The 13212-nt window shown below is 38.9% G+C and overlaps 1 protein-coding gene and 1 pseudogene across 1 annotated transcript in view; both read right to left on the reverse strand.

Moving 5' to 3' along the window:
- Positions 1-13212, reverse strand: part of GPC5 (glypican 5) — a 1003796-nt gene that overhangs the window by 602052 nt on the left and 388532 nt on the right. The window lies entirely within an intron of this gene.
- Positions 2474-3806, reverse strand: LOC130019153 (craniofacial development protein 2-like; annotated as a pseudogene).

Here is a 13212-nt window from a genome sequence, read left to right on the forward strand (position 1 = left end):
GGAGGCTGGCTGCCAGGGCTGGGTCCCTTGGGGCGGGTAAGGCTCTCACCCGCCCCTGTCTGGGGTTCCCTGAGTGAAAACAACCTGGCGTGGAGTCCGGTGGCATGGTTATAGGGCCTCATTTTATGCTCCCTTCCGGGAGAAGCAGCAGTGAGTTCTGGAGGGTGGCCGATGAATACAATAAATAAATTTTAGCTAGAATAATCAAATTTAGAAAGCTTAATTAGGTTTTTAGTGGTGAACATAATGTACATACACAGATGTTGATTTATAATGATACACACCTGAAATCTTTGAAAGTATAAATCATGACTGCTTCAATAAACACATTTTAAAATTAACTCTGATTTTGATAGCTCTAATGCTCAACTGCATTAATTCTATAATTATCTCTCCCTGGTTTTCCAGGAATTATTTTAGTAAACTCATGAAGCTGTAAACAACCACTAACCTTTATGAAGTACAATGTAATTTTCAAATATGCAGTATCTAAAATAACAGAAAAAAATCACAATTTCCCAGACCGCGTGTTTAGTGAGTAGTTAATCATATTTTTATCAAAATTTGATGAGTGATAACAAAAGTTGTTAGGTGCAAAAATCAGACTCAACTATGACTTTTTCTCAAAAATATAAAAACCATTCTTTATTTTCCCACTACTTATTTATACTTTAAGTTCCCATCTTCCATTGGAAAATAAATCCATCCATGTAACTTATTTCCCTTTGAACAGGTATTTTTGAACAAGTATCAGATAAAGCAGTGATTCTTTCCTAGAAAGGTAAGGTTGAACAAATAGAATGATACAAGACACCAGTGGGGAAAGGCCTGAATTCTATTCACAGCAAATGACCATGTGTTTAAAACCAGTCTTTTAGAAACAGTGTTGGCAAACTCTCTGGCATGTTGAAGCACTAAATGTATGGCAGTAAACTGAATATATATACATATAAATATATCATTTAATCACTTAATCTCCGTTATTCATCGATTTATTTGAGCGGGTGCCAGTAACGTCTCCATTCATCCCGGTTGCGTGCTAGCGTAGCCCAATGGTATCTGTTCGTTTTAGGAATATGTAGAGCCTCAAACCGATCATTTAGGGTCTTGACGAAGAAGTCTGACCATCTTATAGGTGGGCATCCACGTGATCTTTTGATGTCTCGTGGAATCCAATCAGTAATGGCTCTAGTCCAGCGGTTGTCTGTAAACCTCATTACGTGTCCAGCCCATCTGATTTTTGATGTCTTGGCAAATGAGACAGCGTCCCTGATTCTTGAGCGTTGACGAAGATCAGAACTCCGGATTCTATCTCTCATTTGAGTGAATCGTGATATTCCAAGCATAGTTCTTTCGATTCCTCTTTGAGAGACCCGAATAGTGTTCTCATCCTGTTTTCGTAGGGTCCAGGTCTCTGAGGCATATGTTAATGCAGGAAGAATAGTGGAATCAAAGAGATGTGCTCGTAGCTGGAGGTTCTTTGTCCTTTTAGTTATTTCTTCAATGCTCTTGAAGGCATTCCAAGCCGCTCTCTTCCTCCTGCGCAACTCAGGTGCCAGGTCATTCATCATATTGATTTCTCGACCTAGGTATATATAACTGTTGCATTCGGAGATGGTGGTTCCGTTGAGAGCGAATGGAGAGTCAGGAACAAGGCTGTTTCTCATAAACATTGTCTTCGTAAGATTCAGCTGTAGTCCGACCTTTCCACATTCACAGTCAAAGTCGTTCAGCATTTGTGCCGCTTGGTTGATGTTTGGTGTTATTAGAACGATGTCATCAGCAAAGCGGAGGTGGTGTAGTTGCTGACCATCTATCTTCACTCCCATGTTTTCCCATTCCAGTCGTCGCATGATGTTCTCGAGGGTGGCACTGAAGAGTTTTGGTGAAATGGTATCACCCTGCCGAACCCCTCTCTTGATATGGATGATTACTTCTTTGTAGAATGGTGAGATCTTGGTAGTGAATCCGCAATAGAGCTCACGAAGGATCCTGATGTATTGAGTTTGTACCCCCTGATTGGCTAGGGCTTCCATGACCGCTTCTGTCTCAACAGAATCAAAGGCCTTCTTTAAATCAATGAACGTTAGACAGAGCGGCATCTTGAACTCCCGAGATACCTCAATGAGCTTGGTTATTGTGTGGATATGGTCGATGGTACTGAATCCTTTTCGGAATCCAGCTTGTTCACATGGTTGTCCTTCATCTAGTGTTCTGCTAATCCTATTCAGGATGACTCGAGTGAATAGTTTGTAGATGACAGACAATAGGCAGATTGGGCGATAGTTGCCAATGTCATGGATGTCTCCTTTCTTGTATAGTAGTACAGTCCTGCTGGTTTTCCATTGGGATGGAACCTTGTGTTCAGACAGGTAGCGTGTGAAGAGTCGAGTCAATGTATTGATGAGTACTGATGGTAAGTTCTTCAGGTGTTCAGGTCTGATCTTGTCTGGGCCAGGTGCTCTTTGTTTCTTTACCGACGAGATGGCATGTTGGATTTCGGAAGGGAGAACATTGGGAACGACATATCCATCATGTGGTATGTGGTATGTGGGCAAGTGGATGTGGCTATTAAAGAGATCTGAGTAGAAGTCATGAATAATCTTCTCCATTGCCCTTCCGGAAGATGTGATAGATCCATCATGATGTCGGAGGGCAGTCATCTTGGTTTTGTAGTTGGTGAAGGACAGGCGGGCATTACGAATGTTTTTCCCAGCTTCTGCTGCATCTACCAGTACTGCTGCTCTCCTGTTTTTGAGGTCATCCTTGGTGGCTTCTCTGCACTGTTTTGCCAGTTCGGACGTTCGCTTGTGGTTGCCTGAGGCACGTGCCAAGCCACGTTGGCGAATAAGTTCAAGAGTGTTCGAAGACAGACGTTTTTTTGTGGTTATCTCTCTCTTGGCATTCCTTGCACAATCATGGAGGTGCTGAATCATTCGATCGTATTCCTCATCAATGTTGTCAATGACGGCATCTTCCCATGTTGCCGCAATAGAGCCAAAGAGCTCCCAGTTGGTGGTTGTTCTGGGAGTCCTCTTCTTAAACCTTGCATTCTTTTCTCCTCGTTCTGTGAGGTAGAATTTTGCATGAAGAAGACGGTGGTCTGATCCCGTTTGGAATTTTGGGACAATAGCAACATCGGTTAGGCAAAACCGCCGATTGAATATGATGTGGTCTATTTCATTGTGGAACCGTCCATCGGGAGACTCCCATGTCCAACGTTTAGATTCAGCCTTTTGGAATTGTGTGTTACCATGGAAGGTTTTGGTTGACATGATGAACTCAGACAGTCTGTCACCCTGTTCGTTCCATTCCAGGCCATGGGTTCCGATGTGGAGTTCATCGACTGATCTTCTTGGTCCTATCTTGGCATTAAAATCACCGACAATGATCTTGTAGAAGGTGTGATCTTCTTTATAGAACTTCTCCAGCTCCATGTAGAATTTCTCAGTTTCTCTTTCACCATAACTGGATGTTGGTGCATAGACAACAAAGATAGAAACTGTCGGTAGTGTGCCACATTTATTCAAGTGTAATCATCCGATTCGGGTTGTTAGGCATTCAAATGAATCAATGCTCGTGACTAAGTTTGTGTTGACAAGGATACCGACACCACCGACGCCTCTTTTATCACATGTTCCAAGGAACAGTTCTTCTCCAGTGTCGAAAACAGCATGATGGGATTGATGTCTTCTCATTTCGGTCAGACCAATGATGTCGTACGTGATCTTTCGTGCTTGTACCATAAGGTCTTCAATGGATGCAGCAGATGCCAGCGTACGAGCATTAAAAGTACAGACAATCATTTTTGTTTTTCTGCGTTTTGGCAGCCTATGTCTGCCTTGGTATTTTATCAGCCTCTCCTTCCATATCCTTCTCGACTCTGCATATTCAGGGTTAGGGAAATGAGATCCATTTATTACTGGATTTGGCATATCAATTTGGTCTATTTGGCATAGACTACGGATAGCTTATGTATATTAAATATAAAAATATAAATATAAATAAAAATATAAATATAAAAATAAATATATGTATATTTATTTTTGTATATATTTATATAGAGAAAATATATGTATATATTCATAAATTATATAAATATATGTGTATATATTCATAAACTATATATATAGTTTATGGATGTAATCTCTATACAAATCTTGGCAAATATGCTGGCATTTAATTCCCCTCTTCACAATCCATAGATTAAAATAGGAAAGGCTTAAGATCTTTCTTTTTCAGTTCCCTTCACCAAAGCCACAACTGTTTGCTTAGCTAACCTCTGTCATCTCTTTAATTATTTGCTTAGGATTATTAGCTTTCATTTTCTCTCCACATCAGTCACCACCCATCCTCCTTGAGTGCAACCTTTTAGAAGTAAAATCTGATTTTCCACAGACTATATTATTCAGTTGCAATTAAGATTATCAATGGAGGCTGGAGGGATAATATAGTGATATAGTGCTTGCGCTGAGTGTGTTGAACACACGTGCTCAATCCTGGGTACTCTGTATGGCCCCCCATAACCACCATAAAGTGATACCTGAATGTTGAGTTAGGAGTGACCACTGAATATCATGGTGTGTCCTAACAACCTAGATAAATAAAAGCATCAAAGGCTTCCTCTTTTCTATGCATGAACCCACACTTCTAGGATATGTAGATGCAGTATTCCCTCACTTCCAATTCTACAGCAACCCCTAAGCACACTTAAGTAATCCAGAAAGGTGAGAAATTTGCTGTACCCCAAACACATCTCCATGACTTGACATATGCTTAATCTGAAGGCATCATTTCCTAGATTTCTACTTGTTCCAATAAACCACCAGCTGTCAGGCATTTGTCTCAAAATAGCAGAAAAGAGTGAGTAGCAAGCTCTGTGTTGCTATCAGAGGTTCATAGCTAAACAAGACAATTCCTGTCATTTAAGAATGCATATTTTGATAAAAATCTAGAATATTAATGCAGTATTAACAGTATAATATTTGCAGACAAACATTAGGGAATATTTAGAAGGCCATTTCATGCAAAGAAAAAAGAAAAGAAACAAAAACAAAATAGAATAAGCAAAGGAAAGAGGCTAAAGAATATTGTGCGTTCAGAAACGAGTAGTTCAAATAAAGACATGTCTGAGCATTCTAAACAGACATGCATACCCTTATAAGAACCTGTGTGAGTGATACAACCCACTGTGAGTACTACAAGCAGATATGCTTGAGAACCACACACTACCCCTCGCCATGAGCATCTCATTCCAGTAAGATCATAAAGACACACATGTCAGAAGCCCCAAATCATGACAACAAGAGCAGGAAAATGAGGGAGGGAAAGAGAAAAGGAAGTTAAAACAATTTTATATAAGGTCAAATTTATAATAATAAAATGTCTGCTATATGTCATAATGATGGCAAGATTTGGGGGGAGAAAAAAAATAAAGCTAGGAAATCATTTAGAACTAGTAACCAAGACTCAGGGGGTAGTAAATACAGAGACGTAAATAAAGAAATATAAAAACAGTCAGTGAAAATCATACATATGATGGACTTGAAATATGTTGGGAAACTAGAATCAACAAAGTACAAGCTCTACAATGAATGATAATAAATGCTCATTGTCTTTCTCCCTTTCCCTGTGGTGACTGATGAAATGAGTGTTACTTACTGATTCCAGAAATAAAGGAAGAGAAACCTCCCCTCCTCATGCCTACGCTAGATTTAAGATTGCCCTTCTTCTTAATATTTTCATCTCTCAGAACTAGTTGTTCCCATTGCAGAACACAAGATTTAAATAGCCAAGAATTTTTTGTATTTTTTTATAGAATCATTGTGAGATATACAGTTACAAAGCTGTTCATGTTCGGGTTTCAGTCATACAATGTTCCAACACGCATCCCTCCAATTTTTTTATTTGATCTGTTCCCCCTTATGGAGCATAAAACATCATAAGGAAATTAAAGTGAAGATTCAATAAATAGTGCTCACATTTATTTTATCACATTAGCGAATGAAAACTAGTTGCTAAACCCATCTTCAACATGTTTATTTCGAGACTTATCTGTAACAGTGTTTCTCAACCAGGGGTCATAATGGTCTCTTCAGATCTCCAGAACATTCCAAGGGAGGGAGGGGTAAAAAGAAAATCATGTAAATGTAAGACTAGGGGACCACCTAATAGGACAATGGATATAAGAAGCAAACAATATTGCAAGGGGACATAACTGGAAAAAATACCAAAAACTGAGAAATACAACTTTAGAACATAAAGAGAAATCAATTAGAACATACCTTTGAAGCATTCTATGTATAATATTATTTGGATTTTTTTTTTAAATTCATGTTTAGGCTTAATTGTTCATGGGAAGGACCAAGAGCTTAAATTTTACAGCAGTCCACAGGAATGTTGAAACTCACAGTAATTTGCTCTTTGGTATGTGACCCCTGGAATTAGGAGATTGGGCATGTGATGTGAGCTTTGTCATTGACAGAGCTGGTGACTGAATTCATGAACGTGATTAAAATATCTCAGACAAATAATACATTAAAGAAAAGTCAAAGGGACTCAGAAGTAGAAAAAGCAAAAGAAGAAAAATGTCAGCAATGAAGAGCAACACATTTGAAAGAATAAGGGAATTTGAAGGTAGACTCTCAACCATATAATCCATCATTAAGATGGGTAAACTAAAGGACAATACCCTTGATTAGATGGTGACCATCATCACAATGGGTTGAAATGTGGCTCTCTCCCCAAGTTCATTTGGCTGTATTTGATCACGGGGCTTTTGAAGAGGCAAATAAACATCACTGAATTCATTTGGGTTGGTTGGTCCCTGTCCAATGTGACTAGGATCATAAGAAGAGGAAGAAATAGAGTCATACACATAAAAAGGATAGAGTAACAACAGAGTAAGAATAGAGTAATAATACTCTATCTGCAATCCTAAGGGAGCCTCAGGGGGAAACAAATCCTACAACACCATAATCTTGGATTCTCCTTTATATCCCCCGGTACTGTGAGAAAATTAATTTCTGTTGTGTAAGCCATTTAGTCTATGATATTTTGTGATGAAATTCAATGAAATAAATACAATGAAAACAGCAATAAATTAGAATACTAGACTTATGATTTGTGGCATGTACATATTAAGGGAAAGGGTGAAAAATGAGAAACAAAGAGCTCAAAAAAGGGAAAAAATTAAAGAGGTTTTGTGTGAGTGATTTTGATTAAGTAGGAAAAAGGTTTGAAAATGTTTGTGTGTGGAAGAGGAGGGGGAAAAAAGAGTATGCCATAACTAGCTTCCTTCCAAACAGTTCTACGTTGTAGGGAGAATTTTTTAAGAAAGTGAATTGGTGGGAAACAAAGGGGTTAAAAAAGTCACCAAAGTGAGGTCAAAAGGATTCATCTACTGCCAAAAAGCCAATTAATGATCTTATTATAGGAATCCATACTTGAGTGGTTCCCAGTTCAATGCTCAGTCTCTGACATACCGGTGTCCTTTTTCAGTTGTTACATAGAACGTCTCAATGAATAAAATATTATTTTTGTTGGATGGGTCAAAGTAAAGGTTGCTAGGAGGGTGACTTTCCCAGCCATCATTTTTTCTATAGCTATGTGAATACTGCCTGCTAAAATCAGGAGAAAACAAAATAAATGCAGAGAGATACAAGAATTTGCAGCTGATTATCCTTCAGATGCTGTGTTAGATACATCACTTCCTCTCCGTGGTCTTGAGACATCTCCAAAATACAATATTAAAATGTAATTATTAAGATTCAAAGTTTGAGATTTTGAAATTTAAAAAAAATTCCTAGTTATGATATGTAACCAAATTCATCAGGGAAATTTACATATTTAGAATGTGTCATCTGGGCTGAGAATAGTCTAATAAATTATATTCTTGCCTTCAGGTTTTCCACCAAACCTTGCCATGATGTTATAAAAATCAGCTCTAAGAATCAGTTAGATCACTTTCTTATTTTTCTTTCTTTCTTTTTCAGGAGATGTGAAGGCGGAGCAGTGCTGAGGGACCATTCCTGACTCCCTGCTCAGGAATGAAACTCTGACCTTGGTGCCGAATGCAGTATTAGAGATTCAAACCCAGGTGAATTGCATGCACTGCATACTCCTTGACTTCCATAATACCTCTCCAACCACTTTCCTGCTTTTCTTAAACCAGATAATACACACACAGAACAAAATTTTGTAGTTTTTTGTTCCTTAGCCTCTCATGCAATCAACCTCCTTCTTACTGACACACTCCTGGTAAAAGTGGTTCCTTTTACTGAATAAGCTACATCAATGTTTACTCAGTAAGGTTCCAAATTAGAACACGCAATATTCTTCACTCATATTTCTTTCTCCCACTTCATTCCTCCAAGCAGCTAGCAATCCTCCAAATGAGTTATTCGTGACTTCAAGAATTAGTCATTGCTGCCAGATATTCTTTTTTAAAAAAATGATAATAATTTAAGGCCTTTATAGAGCATAGCTAGCTTGAAAATTTTTACATCAGAAAATTCATTTCTAGATGTTGTATAATTATAATAAACCTTCCTGGTGTGTGGTGTTAGATGAGAGAAATCTAAAGGGCAGAACCTACTAATCAGGCTCCACAGGATTTCGTATACATGAGTTGTGGGAGTTAATTTGTGGTCACACGTTAGTATTGACATACTGCAACACATGAGAGCTATCATAATTAATACATCACTGGTGGACTGTGTTTTGGAAATAGAACGAAGAAGTGTTTTCACTCCTCTGTTGTAGTAACTCTGTGCCAACTGTACTTTACTACCACACTGAAACTGTCCAGTTAAGTTTCTTCCTCAGACATCTGGATTTATTGAACTGTGCTAGGACCAGAGCCTCTGTCTCCCTGAATTCTTCCATGATCCTAATGAGCAGGGAAGGTGAGAAGCCAAAAGTTTCATTCAACCTTCTTATTGTATCATGAAAGTGATGTGGACCCCGAGATGTGGAAAGACTACTGAAAAGTGAACGTTAGTCACTCAGTCAAGCATTTAGCCAAAACGAACTTCAACATCTTTGTTTAATTAATGAGTTAATTAAATCACCATCATTCACTACTCCCACCAGGCTGATAATGGATATTTGATAAAGTTGACTAAACCTTTACATAGCAGAATCTTTTTATTTTGTAGAAAGTATCAGACTGTTAAAAGAATGCACTTAGTAGATTGAAATTAAACACAGATTCATCGCTTCTTGCCTGGAACTGCACTTATAATTCTGGATGTTTAGACAGGTTTTATCTATAGTTTTCTCTATGTTTGAAAGGTCTGGCATGGGAAGCAAGGAGTGAGATACTTTCTGACCACTGGCTAATGAACAACTTTGTGTACTATGCTAGCTCAGTAAAGAAAAGAAAGGCTGGAACACAATTGCTCATTCATGGCTCACAGCCTTGTTTGCCCTGAGCTGACTGAAGGCGAGGGAGAGACATGGACCAGCATAGTTATTGCTTCATTGCTCCCCAGGCCCTGGAGGCCAGCAGCACCAGAAAAGGCTCCTGATGGATCACGTGGCCAGAAAATATAAAAGGAAATGCAACTCACCCTGAACTTGTCATTTCTAGTTCAGCTGACACAGGAATGCACAGTGACTCCTGGAAAACTGAGCAAGGCTTCTTATTAGCCAGGCCAGAATACTTGAATTTAATCGACATTGGGGCTGGAGTGATAGCACAGTGGATAGGGCATTTGCCTTGCATGTGGCTGACCCGAGTTCAATTCCCAGCATCCCATATAGACCCTGAGCACTGCCAGGAGTAATTCCTGAGTGCATGAGCTAGGAGTAACCCCTGTGCATCACCAGGTGTGACCCAAAAAAGCAAAAGGAAAATAATTGTCTTTGGTGATTCTTTTTGTGAGTCATGAAATAATGAAAAGACACATGAAGAAGTGTCATCATGGGCAGTGGGGGAAAGGTTTTTCCTAATGTTTTCCTCTTTGATTCTGGGGGTAACCCATATTTATAGTCTGATACTCTTCCTTCAAATTCCTCTACATCCATACTGGTAAGAAACAACACAGATAGAGGCAGAGGCAAGGTTTGGTTTGACAAAGTTGGGTCTTTATTCTATGTGACAACATATTCTGACCTCCTTTCCAGTTCAGACATCGAAGTTGTACTTATTTTTATTAGCTATATTATTTCACAATTTGGAAATAGCATTGTGAACTGAAGCTACCACAATGTTTCACTAGGTTAATTTACATGTTCATTTTAAGACAGTTCAAGTTCCTACTTAATGTCTGAGGACTGTCCACAATGTGACACATGTTGCTGATCTTTCAGGGTCCTGTTTGCACTTAAACATGTGCAATTAACCTACACCTGATTTTGCATTTTATTTCATTAGTTGTTGCTGAAAGCAGACCTAAGTTCAAAAGACTTACCTCTCCATCTCATTTCTTTAGTGGGAATTTGTTTCCATTTTCAAACATTTAAAATCTGTCACATGGTACCCCTCCTCTCCCTCCTCCCACCCTTTGTTTTTCTCTCATGTGTACAAACCTAGAAGAGGCAATTTCAAATTCTGCCCCAAGCTAATTATCTGGAAATGAATCACATAAGTGTCATTAACAAATGCAATGCATCTCTGTGGAATGTTTCAGACCACACATTTCTTTATTTAATGACATGTATTGATTTTTCCCCCTTTTATCCCGAAAGTCAGTCCACACATAATACAGAACCCAAATGAAAAGCAGTGCCTGCACGCTCCCTCAGAAAATATCTGTAGAACAAAGGTCAAATGTGCAGTTTGCAAGTTAATGGCCTGAGGCAAAGTTAAGGTTAATGTGGCACTAATGAACGAACTCAGCCCTGCAGAGATGGTCTGACCACAGTTGTCGAATAGGAGACATTTAAAATGTCAGCCTTTGGCTCAGCAGAGGAAATATATAATTACATGTTTCGAGATAAGGACTATTTTCTCTGGCTAGGTGGAATCTATACATAATCCTTGCAGTGGAGTCCCAGCCAAGCCATTCTGTTTGACAAAATATTTGGGGGGGGGGATCTTTACAAAGATGAGCTGTGATTTTGTGCTACAGAAACACTAGTTCTCACAGTAAAAGTTTCAAGATAATAAAGTCAATACACTCAGAAAGACTCAGGAAGAATTGAGATCTAGTTTCTGATCCTCTTTCTCAATAGAGCTGAGAAGGGGGTGTGAGGGGACCCCTGAAAAGCAACCCAGTACATGGCCCTAGGCACATTCATCAGAAATGCAAATGTGTGTGTGTGCATGTGTGTGTTTACAACCTTCTTTCTAAAAGAGTAACTCTTAAAAGTTTGCTTTCTGAACCCGTCCTGCACTTCTGCAATGCTTCACATCATTCTCAATGGATTTTTTTTTTCTGACTAAAGGATTCCCTGGTTCTTCCTCTTCATAGGAAGTCTCCTTGTTCTCATGCCATGCTTTTTCCCTCCTTAGAAGATTTACTGCTTTTTCTCCACAAAGCTGAAGGAGTTCCAGGGGTGGTAGATGAGGCGCACCAGGGAGAGTAATGGAAAGGAGAAATAGAAAAGAACACTGTGAAGAGGTCACTCTCCTGCAAGCCCCTTCTCACAGGATTCTTTCTGATCTGCTGCTCTGTAACATCTCCCCTCCTCTGTTGGTGCTCTCAGGGCTTCCTTGCGCCAAGATGCTCACACAGCTATCTATACAATTAGTAGAGAAGTCTCTAGCCCACTATTTCCTAGATCCCACAAACACACACACACACACACACACACACACAAAAGAGGCATTGAGTGGCAATCATGTTCGGTTTATAGTCTACTATCAGCATGCATCTCCCATCCTGGGAGAATGGGCACTGGTGGAGGGATGGGTACTCTATCATTGTATAACTGAAACCCAAGCACAAAAATTTGTACGTCTACAACTGTACCTCATGGTGTTTCACTAATAAAAATTTTAAAAAAACTACAATAAAAGAATATGTTAAAGGTAAAGGTTAAGGCCCTCCCGTTGATCGTGAGAGGGGCGGAGGAATCGAACTCGGGCCGACCATGGCCGCGTGTAAGGCGAACGCCCTACCCGCTGTGCTATCACTCCAGCCCGAGATAGCACAGCGGTAGGGCATTCACCTTAAAAGCGGCCAACAAGGCCAACCCAGGTTCGATTCCTCCGCCCCTCTCGGAGAGCCCGGCAAGCTACCGAGAGTATTCGATATGCCAGACACAGTAACAACAAAAGAATATGTTAGACTTTAAAAAAACACAAAAAGCATTTGATGTACCATTAAAAATAAAGCTTTATGAAAGCATTCATTCTACAAAAAGTTATTTGAACCTGATGCCTATCCTAGATTTTCAAAACCAGCTCTCATCTACTCCTAAATTGTATAATGTCCCTTAAAATGCACAGGCTCTATTTTCCATTGAAAATAAGGTTAGGTTTAAACCAAGGCCTTAACTCATTTGTAAACACTGGGCCCAGAGTCCAATATTTAAGAAAATTCAATAATTTTGAGATCCAACATTTTAGTCCGAATCTCAAATGTTATTCTTTTTTGCAGTAAGATATATGTATTCCCAATTGCTCACATTTAAATTATAAATTTCACATTGGAGACAGACTACGTCCCAGACAGTATTTCACTCTCAGTATTAGTAGCTCATTAATAAAATAGCTTTCTTCGAGCTGTTTGCCAATAAATGGGCCTCGTCATCCTTTGGGTTCTTTTTACATTTTGTGATTTTAATTGGCTGTTCCTGATAATATCCATCCATTGACTCACCTGATTGATGGAAAATGTTTCCTACAAATTGTTCTTAAGTTTCATTTTCAGTTGTTTCATATCTATCTCTCCATGCAAATAGCTGTATTTGAGGGCTGCAGTATAAAGATAGCTTTAGGATTAGGAAGACTACACTGAACAGGACTCAGAAAAAATTACATATGCTAATCTTCAATTTTATTCTTATGACACTAAAAATTTTCATCTGGGAAAGAAGAAAAAAATGTTTTTGCATTCCAGGGTGATCAATTATTGTGATACCAATCTCTGATACTTAGCAAGAGGATATTTACTGACCAGAGTTGAGTAATAAATATTACTCTATGATGACTTCTAAAAGATAGTCCATAAGAAAGAAGTTAGAATAATACATCCTTTCATTATGATCATTCATCCATTTATATAAAACTTATACTGGAAGATAAGACAAATCAAACATTAC

Source organism: Sorex fumeus, unplaced genomic scaffold (assembly GCF_029834395.1).
Source record: "Sorex fumeus unplaced genomic scaffold, SorFum_2.1 ptg000008l, whole genome shotgun sequence".
NCBI lineage: Eukaryota > Metazoa > Chordata > Mammalia > Eulipotyphla > Soricidae > Sorex > Sorex fumeus.